At 45.4% G+C, this 14,223-nt stretch overlaps 1 long non-coding RNA gene across 1 annotated transcript in view; it reads left to right on the top strand.

Annotated features, from left to right (window-relative positions):
- Positions 1-12,751, top strand: part of LOC149525285 (uncharacterized) — a 47,199-nt gene extending 34,448 nt beyond the window's left edge. Inside the window, exons 2-3 of the long non-coding RNA XR_016348767.1 lie at positions 9,281-9,338; positions 11,789-12,751. This is a non-coding gene — a long non-coding RNA (uncharacterized LOC149525285). The remainder of the gene's footprint in view (positions 1-9,280; positions 9,339-11,788) is intronic.
- The last annotated feature ends 1,472 nt before the right edge of the window (positions 12,752-14,223 follow it).

The raw sequence follows: 14,223 nt of genomic DNA, 5'->3' as shown, positions 1-14,223 counted from the left end.
TCAGCCAGTGTTCCCCAGCCCCATGCTGGAGGGATTATCTCCAGAGACGGATAGGTTGGTTCAGTTTCTGTGCATCCAGTCCTTTGCCTACTTGATGAGAATGGATAACAAGGGTTTTTTCTTTGTGGGGTGGTTATTTGTCCCCTGGAAGCCAGGCAGAGAATGCCAAAGCCATTCTAGAGAGGCCATCACATAGCAATTACAAGGTACAGGTTTCAAATTTCAGTCACTACTAAGCTGACGTGGGTTTGAACCCAGCAGTCTATAGGGGAAGAGATGCAGTGCAGTACCAGTCTCCTGAGACATCCATTACTCCCATGCCTTACATTTCATGCCTCTATTCTGGGGCAGGAGGACAAAAAGGGCAGCTGTCCAGGGGCCTAGTGATTTAAAAAGTTGTAGAACTCCCAGTCTCTATCACAGCAGTAGCCCCAGCCGGAGCCGCAAGTCCTTTAAATCACCACTGGAGCCCTGGACAGCGTGGGCCAGGCAGCACTGAAGGGCTGCTTGCAGGAGTCTACCTCCAAGCCCTGCCTCTTCTGCCTGAGGCCTTACTCCTTCAGGGGGGCCCAGAGATACCCCCACCTTGCCTAGGGGCCTGACAATACTGTTGGCAGCCCTGCCTCTACTATAAACCTTTTTATTGTTTTCTTCTACCTGTAACAGCTCACAAACTTCTACTGCTTTCTGTCTCTCTTTGCTAGAAGGGTTTGACATTTGTTATTATTTAATTGACAGGTCTTTAGTTTTCACCTCAGTAGTGCCTGCATTAGTCCAAGAGTGGAAGCGGTAGCATTTCAACAAAATACCGTTCAGATATTATTTGCAGCTAAACCATGAGCAGGGACTATTGGAGATATCAGAGGAAAACCTGATCTCATGCAGCTGGAGCCCAAACAGGGTTTAGAGAAGTTTGAACACACATTTGTACTTTTTGATGCTTATTTGTTTCAAACCAGGGCTTTGAATCCTCTTGAGGTATTATAGTGCCCTGAAAATGCCAAAAGGTGCTCTAAGTGGCTGAATATTTGGTTCTGGGTCTCACTGCAAAACAGAACTTAGTGCTGGGGAAAAACAATTCCATAGCAATAAGCATGGATCAAAAACTTCTGCACTTGATAGAAATAGTGGGAAAATCTGCAGCAGTGAATTGATTTTCCACAGTTTGCAGAGAGCTAGCAACTGACAAGAAGAGTCACAAAATGAAGTAACCAGCATTCAGAAGACAAGACTTATACTGTGAACTCAGTCTTGTCTGGGAAGCATTTATTGAACATTTAAAAACCCTCTCCGGAGAAATATAAGAACGTGACTATATGCATATGTTATCACTATCTTCTGGTTCATGTTAAGTTAAGCATATTGTGGAAATATGTGACTTGTCAATGGCAAAAAATACCTTCTTTCTCTCCTTCCATCCCAGTTTGACAAATTATATCTTGAGAACATGAATTATAAATTATTTACTTGATTTTGTAAGTCTTCCTAATATTCTATAGCAGCAATTGTTATAGATTGTATCAACAGAAAAAAGATAACATTGTGATAGTTTGCCTCATTTTATGCACACTTTATGACATAACATTTGGGCAGCATTTTTAGAGTCAAAAGATTACATGATTCTGGGATGAGCTGTTACCCTGGTAAAGAAGTAATTGGAACGACACTGATTTATACATGCTGGGGATATGGTCCACTGCATTTATTTATTTTAAAATACAATAAACATGTTTCTACAAACATAGGATATATAGATGTGCATGTACAGCATATACACTCCCCTAGAATCCACATCAGCATCAATAGAAGTACTGTGCATGAGTCTAGGTTGTCTTATTATTAAACAAAACTTTCAAGCTTGCATGTGGCTTAGCTATATATTCTGAGCCAAAATCTCAGCTGGAGAGAAGGGATGAAGCCCCATGGATTTCTGCTGAGTTTTGCCTATTTACCCCAGTAGAAAGGACTGTCTGGGGTATGTTATATCTGAGAACCACCAAGGCCTGAGTTTCTCTAGAATTCACAACCATTTGATGGAGCACAAAATGCAGATAAGCGAAGAAAAGGGCAAAGAACAAAGGAGAATGAAAGCAAAGACCTAATCACCTACTCTGGGTTATTCTGAAATGTATATATTATTAATTGATGGGAAACTAGTTGAGCTCTTATAATAGTTCTATTATTAAATGGTTATGAATTTATTTATTATGATTACAGGCAGTCCCCGGGTTACGTACAAGATAGGGAATGTAGGTTTGTTCTTAAGTTGAATTTGTATGTAAGTCGGAACTGGTACATATTGTAGGGGAAACTCTAGCCAAACATTTCTCCAGGGCTCAGTTTTATTCTCCCACACCTCACTTCCCTCAGTCCTTTATTCTCAAGCTGAGGTGTCTGCTGAGAAAAGCCGCTCCGAGTCTCCTCTGCTGGGAGGGGCGCTAGCTTCACATCTCCCTGGTCTGCTGGGGGGAAGCAGCTAGTGCGGGGTTGCCTCACCCCGTTTGTAATTAGGGATCCGATGTAAATCGGATCCATGTAACCCGGGGACTGCCTGTATTTATATTGCAGATGCATCCAAAAGCTCCTACCAGGACTCCATTATGCTACAAAGCTGCACAAACACCGACAACTGAGGTCAATGAGTGGACCACAGTTACCATTGCATGTCCTGAAATGTAAAGGAATGTTGTAATGTAAAGGAGAGCATAGGCAATGGCTGCGTCTAGACTGGCATGATTTTGTGGAAATACTTTTAACAGAAAAGCTTTTCTATTAAAAGTATTTCTGCAAAAGAGCACCTAGATTGGCACGGATGCTTTTGCGCAAAGAGTGCTTTTGCGCAAAAGCATCCATGCCCAGTATAGACACGTTTTTGCGCAAGAAAGCTCCAATGGCCATTTTAGCCATCGGGCTTTCTTGCGCAAAAAATTAAGGTGCCTGTCTACACTGGCCCTCTTGCGCAAGTATTCTTGCGCAAGAGAGCTTATCCCTGAGCAGGAGTGTCAAAGTATTTGCGCAAGAAGCACTGAATTCTTACATTAGAACGTCAGTTCTCTTGCGCAAATTCAAGCGGCCAGTGTAGACAGCTGGCAAGTTTTTGCGCAAAAACGGTCGCTTTTGCGCAAAATCTTGCCAGTCTAGACCCATCCATTAATGGGTATAATAGACCAGGCCTGGCTAAGACTCCTCTGGTGTAGCTGCAGATGCCAGTTGCAAGGTTTGCATGGGAAGTTTTTGCTTACTATTATGCCCCATGCAAGTTCTGGGGAAGCTAAGGAGGTGGAATGTGCTACTCAAGCTTCCTAGGTTCTTTTGTATTAAAAATATGTTATAACAGTCTGGGACTGCTCAAGATTGTGTACTACTTAATGCTCAAAGTTATTTTTAAGTAAATATGGCCATTGAAGTACTAAGGCTGAGAATCTGGCTGGCATCTATAGGGAATGGAGTCATAGTCCTTTTCAGCCACTTTGGTGCCCTTCCAGTCTTTGCCTGCTCCACAGCCCCCAGCATAATATAGAAAGCCTTGGGCTTTGTCTACACTGCAGAGTTTTTGCGCAAGCAGCCTTTTGCGGAAGAGATCTTCCGCAAAACTTCTTGTGCAAAAGCGTGGCCAGACCTCAAAGCACATCACAAGAGCAATGTGCTTTTGTGCAAGAGAGCATCCAGATTGCATGGACACTCTTGTGCAAGAAAGCTCTGGTGGCCATTCACAGAATGCCCATCAGAGCACCTGTGTTTTTGCCAATAGGGGTTTCTTGCACAAAAACCCTTCCAGAGCGTCCACACATGCCTTTTTGTGCAAGAGCTGTAGTGCAAGCTGTAGTGCCCTTATGGGGAGAGGAATAACTCTACCGGAAAAAGCCCTGTGTTCTGCCAATTTGCTTGTGCAAAAATGCGCTTGAAGTGTGGAGCTAAACCTTGTAGTGTAGCTGTAGCCTTAGAGTGTGTGTCTAAGTTGGGAGTTTGTCCCTGGATGCCTATGGCCTGCTGTGCTGCCCAGAAATTGCACATCACTGTGTGCAGTGGTTCTACCCTAATACACCCCTCCAATCTCCAACCTAGCCCTGGCACATCCAGCTGTTTTGTCTGCCTCAGTTCTTGCACTGGGGGAAACCTCTTGGGGATTTTAAAGACATAGACTCATAGAAATGTAGGGCTGGAAGCGGCCTCAAGACGTCTTCGAGTCCAGCCCCTCTGTGTTAAGGCAGGGCCAAGTAACCGAGGACCATCCCTGACTGCTGTTTCTCTAACCTGTTCTTAAAACCATCCAATGATGGGGATTCCACAGCTTCCCTTGGAAGCCTATTTCAGAGCTAAACCAGAGCAAGAAAGTTTTTCTTTATATCTAACCTGAATCTCTCTTCTTTCTGATTAAGCTCATTACTTCCTGCCATGTCTTTGGAGGACAAGGAAAACAACTGCCCACAGTTCTCCCTTCTAACATCCTTTAATACATTTGAACTTTATCAGTCCCTCCCCCCCACCCTTCTTTTCTCAAGACTGAACATACCCAGTTTTTTTAATGGTTCCTCATAGGTCAGGTATTTCAACCCTTTTATCATTTTTGTTGCTCTCCTCTTGACTCCCTCCAATTTGTCCACATCTTTCCTAAGGTGTTGCAGCCAGAGTTGAACACAGCACTCCAGCTGAGGCCTCACCAGTGCTAACCAGACCAGTTTATTTACCCCCTATGTCTTACATATGTAACTGTTCTGCAAGGTACATCAAGCAGCAACCACTGTTGGGTTCAATATCTAGGGGCTCCTCTCTATCAATTGAATACAGAGCCATTTCAAGCTCTCACCCAGGAACCTGAGAAAATTACATACCACTCTGGGCCCCTTTGAGAGACAATGTGTCTCTGCTCGCAAGCACAGTGTCTGAGTTCAGAAAAGAAACTTTTAATGAAAAGAGAGAAACCACCTGACATTAATTAGGATTAATGAGCAGGATTCATAAACATAAAACTGGGAGCAGCACATTCATCTTACCATGTGAGAGGCAGTGCCTTGTGCCTCCTGTTCTTGAGTTCTATAACCAGAGTTCCTTTGCCGCCCTCTGCTCCCTTACTACACTATACTCACAGTGGTTGCTCTTGATCAGTGAGAAGTGGCTGCTCCTGTCAGCTGCCTGCTTGATGCTTTAACTGGCTGCCACCTGTCTCTCTGCTATGACCTCCTCAGGTCAGTCTCTTAGGGCATGTCTACACAGAAGGCCAAAAGTCAAATTAAGCCATGCCACTTGAGCTACGTCAATTGCGTAGATTAAGTTGAAAAAGCTTAATTCGGCTTTTGGCGCTGTCTACTCAGCAGGAAGTCCAAGGAAGAACATTCTTCCTTTGACTTCCCTTACTCCTCGTAAAATGAGGGTTGCAGGAGTTGGAGTAAGAAGTCCTCCAGCTCAACATTATTTTGAAATAAAGGCTTGTAGTGTTATTCAGTTATTCCGAAATAACACTGCCGTGTAGACATATTATAAGCGAATTTTAGCTCTTAGCAGGTTGGGGAGCAAAAACACTGTCCCACTATAACGGATTTCAGCTCTGACTGAGCATTTAAAATACTAAAGAGGCTCCTAATGTAGCCTGTTTAGTTCTTTCTTTGAAGAATGGGAAGAACACACATTAAACCAGACAGGGGATATTTAGAGACAGTTCACACATCCTGGATGGGATATTCTCTCTGCCTCTCTTACTTTCACAGGGATCTGGAGTTCAAGAACTTGGCTTAAGAAGGTCCTTTCAATTGCGGGTGAACCCCTCATTCGGAACAGGTTAAGCACAGTTCTGCTCCTCTTTAGCTATACAGAAACAACTATATTGATGACAACAATTTCACTACCCCATGCGTTCAGTCCTAAAGTGATTTATAACCCGGCACCAGCCACAGTTGATCACTTCGAACAACAATGCTCTGTCTGCTGGATAGCTAAGCAGAATAGGTGTATTCATGTAAATACAGTCTGCTCCTGATGTCTCTCCCTCTTCCAGCTAGCTACCTAGGGAGAATTTATTCAGATCCATATGTCTAGGGCCCTACCAAAATCATGGTTCACTTTGGTCAATTTCACAGCCATATTATCTTAAAAGTGGTCAATTTCAGAATTTCAGCAGTTTACACCTGGAATTTCAGGGTGTTGTACTTGGGAGGTGGGGATCCTGATCCAGAAGTGAGCTGTTTTATTTCTCTTAAGAAAAAATATTTAAATCCTTGCACACATATGATGAAGCTAATGTCAAAGGATGAACAACCTACATTATGGAACGATTTCCTCTTGTTCTTCCATAAAAATAGCTAAAGCTTAGCCAAATGTGAACAAACAACTGTAACAGCTTGGTACTTGTTTGATAAGGTGTGGGCTACTTCATTAGCTATAATAAAGGCGTAACACACAGAACTTTGGGGTGTCCTGTTTTAGCTTATATTATGAAGATATACAGGTACCATCTCCTCCCTACAGAAGCTTGACAAATTATTAATCATATCTTGATCTGGTGGCTGTAGACTTGCAATAGTGGTGGGAAGAGAGACTATATCAAAATAAAATAATATATCATTTGTGACAGTTATGATTAGTCACCCATGAGCTTAACTATGCATTACAATAATACAATAGGAACCCAGTGCAGATAGGCAGGGTCATTTACTCAGTAATTCACTGTTGTCATTCACTGCACCTTGCCAGCCAGACATTGCCACATCACCATTCCAAAGAAGGACAGAAGAGAACATGGGAAAGTGCTCTGTATTAAGAAACACGACATTATTTCCAAACCTGCTAAACTGGCATTATGTTCCCTACATTATTATATTTGGCTAGTGTCTAGGGATGGAATAAGCAGGAACCTATAATTTTAAACCCTGTAGAATACCAAGGCTTTTTAGTATTAAAAACCTTTTAAAAGTTTTGTTCCATTTTGGAAAGTGTGAGGCAAAGAGAGCATTATTTTCCTTTGAGAACTCTTTTTGGGTCAAAGACATACACGAAGTCAAAACTTTCCATAATTTCTGGGAAAACCCAGCCTTCCTCTGTTTCCACTTCCTTTGATTTCCTACTGGGGCAAAATTTTTCTCAGTGCAGGTGGTCTCCCTTAACATCAGGCATTAATAGAACTTAGGCTGTGCACACAGCCCTGTGCAGGACCAAAGATGAATTTTACCTGTCACGCTTGAATGATAAGGCAGCATTGGAAGGTTGGCAATATCAGTCACAGGAAGAGACATCAGAACTTGGCCAAAATAGACAGATTCAGTGATAGCCATTGGAAATCAGGGGGTGCACTCGAAAGAAATTTGCTCCACTTTGCTCTATCTTGCCTCCCATGGAGCTCAGTTGCCATTGTCTTAAATGGGAGCAGAGTTGGGTCAATGCTGTGTGCTGTTGAAAATCCCATCCTTAATTATTTACTTGGATTCTGCAAGTAGTCGCTTCTTTTAACTGGTACTGAACAGAGGTAAGTAGAGGTGGCAGATTAGGGCCCGTTTAATGTCATAAGAAGAACAATTTCAATATTGCTTGTTAGATGATATATTTTGATAAACATTTGGCTTCAAAGACATGAAGGGCACGAGAAATCTGATGGGCATTATTAGTAACTAAGGGAATTGTTGGCGCTCGTTGCCATGTAACAGATGTGTGCTGGAAGTGGCACAGCATGATGCCAGGCAGGAGATCTGAGTTTTGGATCTCTTTGACATCAATACCAGGCAAGCAGGCCCTTGGAGAACTGTTCAGGTTGTACATTCAGCCATGACCGGAGAAGGCATCGGTGCTCATCATGGACCTTTACTGATTCTTCTGACTGACTCAAGGAACAGCAATGACAGGCTCTATAGGGAGCTAGGTAGAGACTTCTTATGTTTGTCAGTTGTCAAAAGGTGGAAGGTGTCTTAGAGCTCCACAAGGACTCAGAGGATCCTGCTCTTCACACAATGCAGTGGAACTCCTTGCCAGAGGATGTTGTGAAGGCCAAGACTATAACAGGGTTTAAAAAGGAATTCACGGAGGATAGGCCCATCAATGTCTATTAGCCAGGATGGGCAAGGATCATCTCCCTAGCCTCTGTGTTTCAGAAGGTGGGAATGGATGACAGTGGATAGATCACTTGATAATGATCTGTTCTCTTCATTCCCTCTGGGGCACCTGGCATTGACCACTGTCGTAAAAGAGGATCCTGGGCTAGGTGGACCTTTGTTCTTATGTTTGGACCAAGTATGGCTATTCTTACGTTTTATATTCTCCTGGAGGAGTAATAAAGGTTAACAGAAAGCAGATATATGTTGTTCTTGATGGGTAAGAAATCAATGTGACATTACCCATTTAAACAATGGTGAAGGTATTCCTTTACTGGACAAAATGAATTCCATCTACTATTGATGTGGTTTACCTATTATTGATTGACTCATGCTGTTCCGTGTTTGTGGTGATATCCCGACAGAAGGGACCTATATTCATAACTATTCTTTTCTATGAACTTTTAAGCACAAATGGCAATACCTGAGATGAATCTCCATGCCTAAAATCAGACTCGTAAATTCATGTTTGTCCCATAAGGACTTGCCTACACAGGGTGTTACACCAGTGGGGTGTAAATTTTAGCATGCACCAGCATGTGATAAATATCCTGTGTGGATTCTACTGGTGTGTGCTAAAGTTTCCTAGTGCATGCTGATGTAATACTGTTTGAAATGAGAAGCTGGGAGTATAAATATTTCAAAGGGTCTGGGCCTTTATTTCCTGAAATCAGCTGGCGCCGCATGTGCTCAGCACCTCTGAAGATGAGGCCACCAATTTAGTTGTCCAAATATTGATTTAAGAAACTAAATTTAAACATCAGTTACCTAATGTTGGCCAAATTACATTGATTGGACATAGTGCTCCTTTTTGTTGAGACTTGGTAAATTAACAATATGATAGTAATTGAATATGAACTGACTTCTTTGGCACATGTTTAGTTTATATGATTTATTTCTATTGGAATGATTAATGAAATGTGGAGGATGTTTTTCTTCTTTTTTAAATTTAATGAAGTTGAAAAAGTATACTCTTTGTTATCTGAAAACCCAAATTAAGCTGCTAATTAGCTCCCTCAACATTTGGATATGTGTACATTGAGAGCTATTTTATTGAAAAATACCGAGGTTTTTGTCTGAGATTTTGTTGAATTTTGAAAACTGCACAGAAGAGAGGCTATTTTCCCTAGTCCCCTTCTGTATTGTTAAGTTTTAATAAAGATTTAAAATGAGTATTGTTGAGTTATTCCTTCCTTCTTTACTAGGAACATACTTTAGATCAGTCCCTCAACAGTGACTACTCAGGTTCTCCATGAAAGTAAGGTAAGTCAGATGAAGTCTCCCTCCCAAGGAAGGACACTGAGAGGTAAGTCCATTCTTGGCTCACCCCACTCTGTGTATGTCTTGGTAATACAGTATAGCCAGGTCTATACTAGATCAAAATGGTCAGCTTAAGGTACACAACTCCAGCTATGTAAAATGTGTAGCTGGAGTCAGCTTACCTTAAGCTGAGCCATGGTGGCATCCTTACTCCTTGCAGAAAGAGGAGTATCGGTTGCTGGGAGGAGGTGCCCTCGGTGTTCGATTTACGGGTCTATACTAGACCCGCTAAATTGAATGCTAGAAAATTGACTGCGTAAGTATAGACGTGCTCTATATGAAAACTTCAAAAACATGGTCAGAGGAATTATTGGGGTGGTCCAAGAGGGAAGAGCTAGGTGCAACGGTACAAAAACGTCCTAACTGTGAGGTCTGGTTTTAAGACATTTACTCTTAACTTGACTCTGGAGAGAGAGATTAAACAAAACCCACTATGTGCCATTTTATACCTTGAAACATACACCTTATAAAGAAATAAAATCCTCTAGGAAATCAAACTGGGGAACAATGATCATTTTATAATTTCAATGAAAAACAATCATAAGGTTAACAACTACTGTACTGAGAACCTTAGAAACCTTCTCAACCCACATCCTGTTCCAAATACTGTGCAAGAAGAAACTTGGAATACACCAAAACTATGAGCTTTTAAGAGGTCCCCAGTGTAGCAGTATTAATAGGCTTTTGGTTGTAGTACTTCTGGTTAATTTGTTCTGGACTTCATTAAAGTCCTTTAAAACACAAGCTGTTTTAATCTCCATGTACAGACACCCAAGCTTTCACCAGACTGTTCTTTAAAGACTAGGAAAAGGTGGGGGGAAAAAGACAAGGAATTTATTACCAGAACTACGCATGACATTCTGTTGTAACCTATACTTGTTTGCTTTTGTCTCCTCTTAAAAATTGCTATAGATTTCATTGTAGGGTATCTCTACATAGCAAAGTTATCTCGGAATAATGACTGCTATGCCGAAATAACTTTGTGAGCATCTACATAGCCAAACCTCTATTTAAAAATAATTTCAAAATAGCGGACATCTTATTTCGAGTTCTGTAAACCCTATTCTATGAGGAATAGCATCTATTCCTAAATAGCTATTTTGGAATAGGGGCTGTGTAGACAGGGAATAGGGGGCCTCCAGCCCTTCCCAGGGTGCCCTGCTAGCGGCTCTGTCCACACAGAGGAAAATTCAATCTCCCCTCCTCCCCTGGAACCCTTAAAACTGCAGACTCTGCAGACAGGGTTTGTGGCTCACAATAGGCCTGACAGCCCTGAGCCACCCTGCAGCTGCCCCTGACATCATTTAGTCTTAAGATGAGTCATTGTGATGATGCCAGCCAGCTCTCCACTGCTCCCTGGGAGTATTCAGACAGTTCCAAGGAGCCTGCCAGAGGCTGCAAATGACATGCACCTTCCTGATCTGGTACGGAGGTCCTGGACCTTATTGAAGTTTGGGGGGACAAGACTAACCTCTAGGATCTCCGCACCAAACGTAGGAACGTGGATGTCTATGGCCGCATGGCAGACAGCCTGGGGAACAAAGGCCACATCTACACCCAAGAACAGGCGCGGTTGAAGGTCAAGGAGCTCTGCCAGGCTTATGCCAGGGCCAAGGAGGACAGTTCCAGATCCAGGGCAGAGCCCCACACCTGCTCTTATTTTAATGAGCTAGACTGCATCCTGGGGGGCAGGGCAGTCCCTTCCCCTCCACAGTTATAGATTCTGGGCTGGAGACGCAAGTTGTCATCCTCACTGGGGGAACAGACAAAAGCAATGAGGAGGCCTAGGACCTGGATGAGGCCAGTCTGAGCACAGAGGTGACTCAGGAGCCCCAGGCCTCCCTGTGAATATCTCCCAGACATTGTTCAAGGCTGGGGAAGGAACATCATGTGAGTGCCATCTCTTTCCTTTCATGCAGGGGGTGGGAGGAGCTAGGCGCTCCATGCTTGGCTCTTGCTGGCCACAGGTCACGCAGCAACCTGTGCATGTGGGAGCATGTGCTGTGCCACTTTTGGGCATGGGCCACAGCAGGCTGCAACAGAAGACCCTAGGGCTATTGGCTGCAGAGTGTCTGGAGGGACCTGACATGCTCCTGACCCCAGGATGGGACCCTCTCCACAAGCCACCTCTAGAAGGAGGCCGAAGATATCCATACACACACACAGCACTCCCGCACATGGCAAAGGGGCATGCCCACAGTCTCAGGGCAGCCCCCACTCCTGGGGACATCAGGGACCACTGGCCATAGCACACATGGCATGGCGCCAAGCACATCAGTTGTGATGGCACCGAGAACTGTTGCTCTTGGTTTGCAGATGGGAGCTGGGCTTCAGGCACTGTGTCCCCTGAGATGACTGACCATCTGTCTTTATTCTCCACATATTCTCCACAGCCAGACCAACTGCAAGTGGAGACATCCGGGACATCCTCCCGCACCCGAGGCTTCCGCAGGCACACATGTCCAATGAACGAGTACCAGCGACAGCACCTGGCAGCACTGTGAGCCCTGCACAATACCATCCAATGCTAGGTGGAGGAGGACCTGCGACTACGGTGGGAGAGCTGGCAGGAGCTGCTTGCTCAGGGCCAGTACCTGTGCAATGATGAGCACACTCTTGTGCAGACCATGCTGCCTCCTACTGCTCCAGCCTTTGCTTCATCTCCTGCTATTGCTCCTCCTCCCACTCCCTCTTCCCCTCTCTCCCTCCCCCGTGGACACTGAGGCCCCCACATCTGTGGCAGTGGGAGCCACAGAGGCTGGTGCCACTCCCAGCCAGAGCCCTGAGCCTCTCCTTCCCCTTCCAGCTCCCTCCTCCAAGGTTTTCACCACCCCCCTTCTTCCACCCTCTCTCCTTCCCTCTCCCACGTTCTTTCCCCTCTCCCCAGTTTCATTGACCACCCCAGTTATAGAAAATATAGACTGTTTAGTTGTTCAAAACAAAAGTGTCTTTATTTTGTCATCGGGAAAGGGGCCAAGGGAGGGGTAAGTGGAGGGACAGCAGTGAGGGGTGAAGCAGAAGCCCCCAGGGGACAGTCTCACTGCTTCCCTGGGGAGAAGCTCTCCCCAAGGGCCTCCAGGATGCGCACAGCCCCCTGATGGGCCTTCCAGAAGGCAGCCATTCACGGCTGCTTGTAGGCCCTGCCTAAGTGGTCTGCCGCCGCACCCCACTCTGGCAGAAGGGCCTCCCCCTTCCTCTCACACACATTGTGCAGGACACAACATGCAGCCAGCACATGTAGGATGTTGTGCTCCCCAAGGTCCAGGTTGGTGAGGAGGCATCCAAAACGTGCCTTCAGGAAACTGAAGGCACCCTCAACCATCATGTGGGCCCTGCTCAGGCTGGCATTAAATTCCTGTTGTGAGGGGTTGAGGTGGACAACCTGTTACAGATGAAGAGTCAAAATAATGGTGGATATGGTGCAAAGAGAAAAAAGTTGTTGAGCAAAAAAAAAGAAAAAAGAAACACGGTGCCCCTTTTACAGCCAAGACCTATGAGCTGCAGGTATGGGCGCAGGTGCGGGTGCCACAATTTTTTCTTTGAAGAGCTGCATGCAGCTCATGAGCCTCAGGCTGGCCACCCCTGGTGTACGGCTTCATGAGCCATGGCTGCAGGGGATAGGCTGCCATCCCCCACCAGGCATATGGGCATGTCCACATCCCCAACCCTGATATGGTGGCCAGGGAAGAAAGTTCCATCGTGCAGCTTCTGGCAGACACTAGAGTTCCTGAGCACATGTGCATCGTGTGCTTTCCTTGACCACCCAACGTTTATGTCCATAAACTGGCCCCGGTGGTCAGTCACAGCCTGCAGGTCCACCGAAAAGTATCCCTTGTGGTTGATGTAGCTTGATGCCTGGTGGTCTGGGGCACAAATAGGGATGTATGTCCCGTTGATAGCCCCCCCCCAACAGTTGGGGAAGCCCAGGATGCCAAACCCTTTGATGATGGTGTCCACATCTGCTAGATGGATGACTCTGCATAGCAGGATGCTGTTGATGACCCTGACCCACATGCAGAGAGAGACAAACAAACCGAGAATCACAGGGATGCTAGGGTGCCTGCCACTTCCCCGCCCTCCCAGTCCCTTTCTCCCCTACTCACGAGGAGCACCCCCCCTGCAATCATGGCCACCCCAGGTGGGGCTTTGTGAGGGCGGGACAGAACAAACCTTTCTGGGGGGGCTTGCACCACCCTCACCCCCTTTTCCCTAGGAAGCACATTCTGTCCTTTCACCCCCCACTCCTGCGACAATAAACCATGAATGCCATACCTGCATGAGTTAAACTTGTTCCCCACGGATTGGTAGCTGTCTGTCAAGAAGAGTTTCCAGAAGGCGATGGCAACACACTTCTGGAAGGGAATGGCAAGCCTAATCTGCGTGTCCTATTGCCTCAGGGCAGGGGTGAGACACTCACAGAGCTCGAGGAAGGTGTCTGTCTTCATTCTGAAGTTCTGGAGCCATTGTTGGTCTCCTCAGCGCTCCAGAATGATGTGGTCCCACCAGTCTGCACTGGTGTCCAGATGCCAGAAACGATGGGACATAGCATCTGGACCACGGTGAGTGGTGTTCAGCTCCTGTAGCTGCTCCCCCACATACCCGAGGAGGGTCTCCCAGAAGCCCTGGGGGTTGGGTTCCTGCAGAGTATGGGAGGCAGCCTGCAGAAAGTGCTGCATGACTTGCAGCAAAAGCTGCAAGAGCTGAAGACTGCCAGGAGGCAGCTCTAGCTCCATAGTATAGAGTGCTGTGGTGTCCTGAATCAGGGCAACCAGAGAAAGAAGAGAAAATGCTTTGCTGTCCCTCAGAGAGATAGGCAAGCAAGCAGGGA

This window comes from Pelodiscus sinensis, chromosome 2 (genome assembly GCF_052426305.1).
Source record: "Pelodiscus sinensis isolate ZL-2025 chromosome 2, ASM5242630v1, whole genome shotgun sequence".
Classification (NCBI taxonomy): Eukaryota; Metazoa; Chordata; order Testudines; family Trionychidae; genus Pelodiscus; species Pelodiscus sinensis.
Note: the sequence above shows the minus strand (reverse complement) of the source record. Positions and strands in the feature narration are given on the sequence as shown.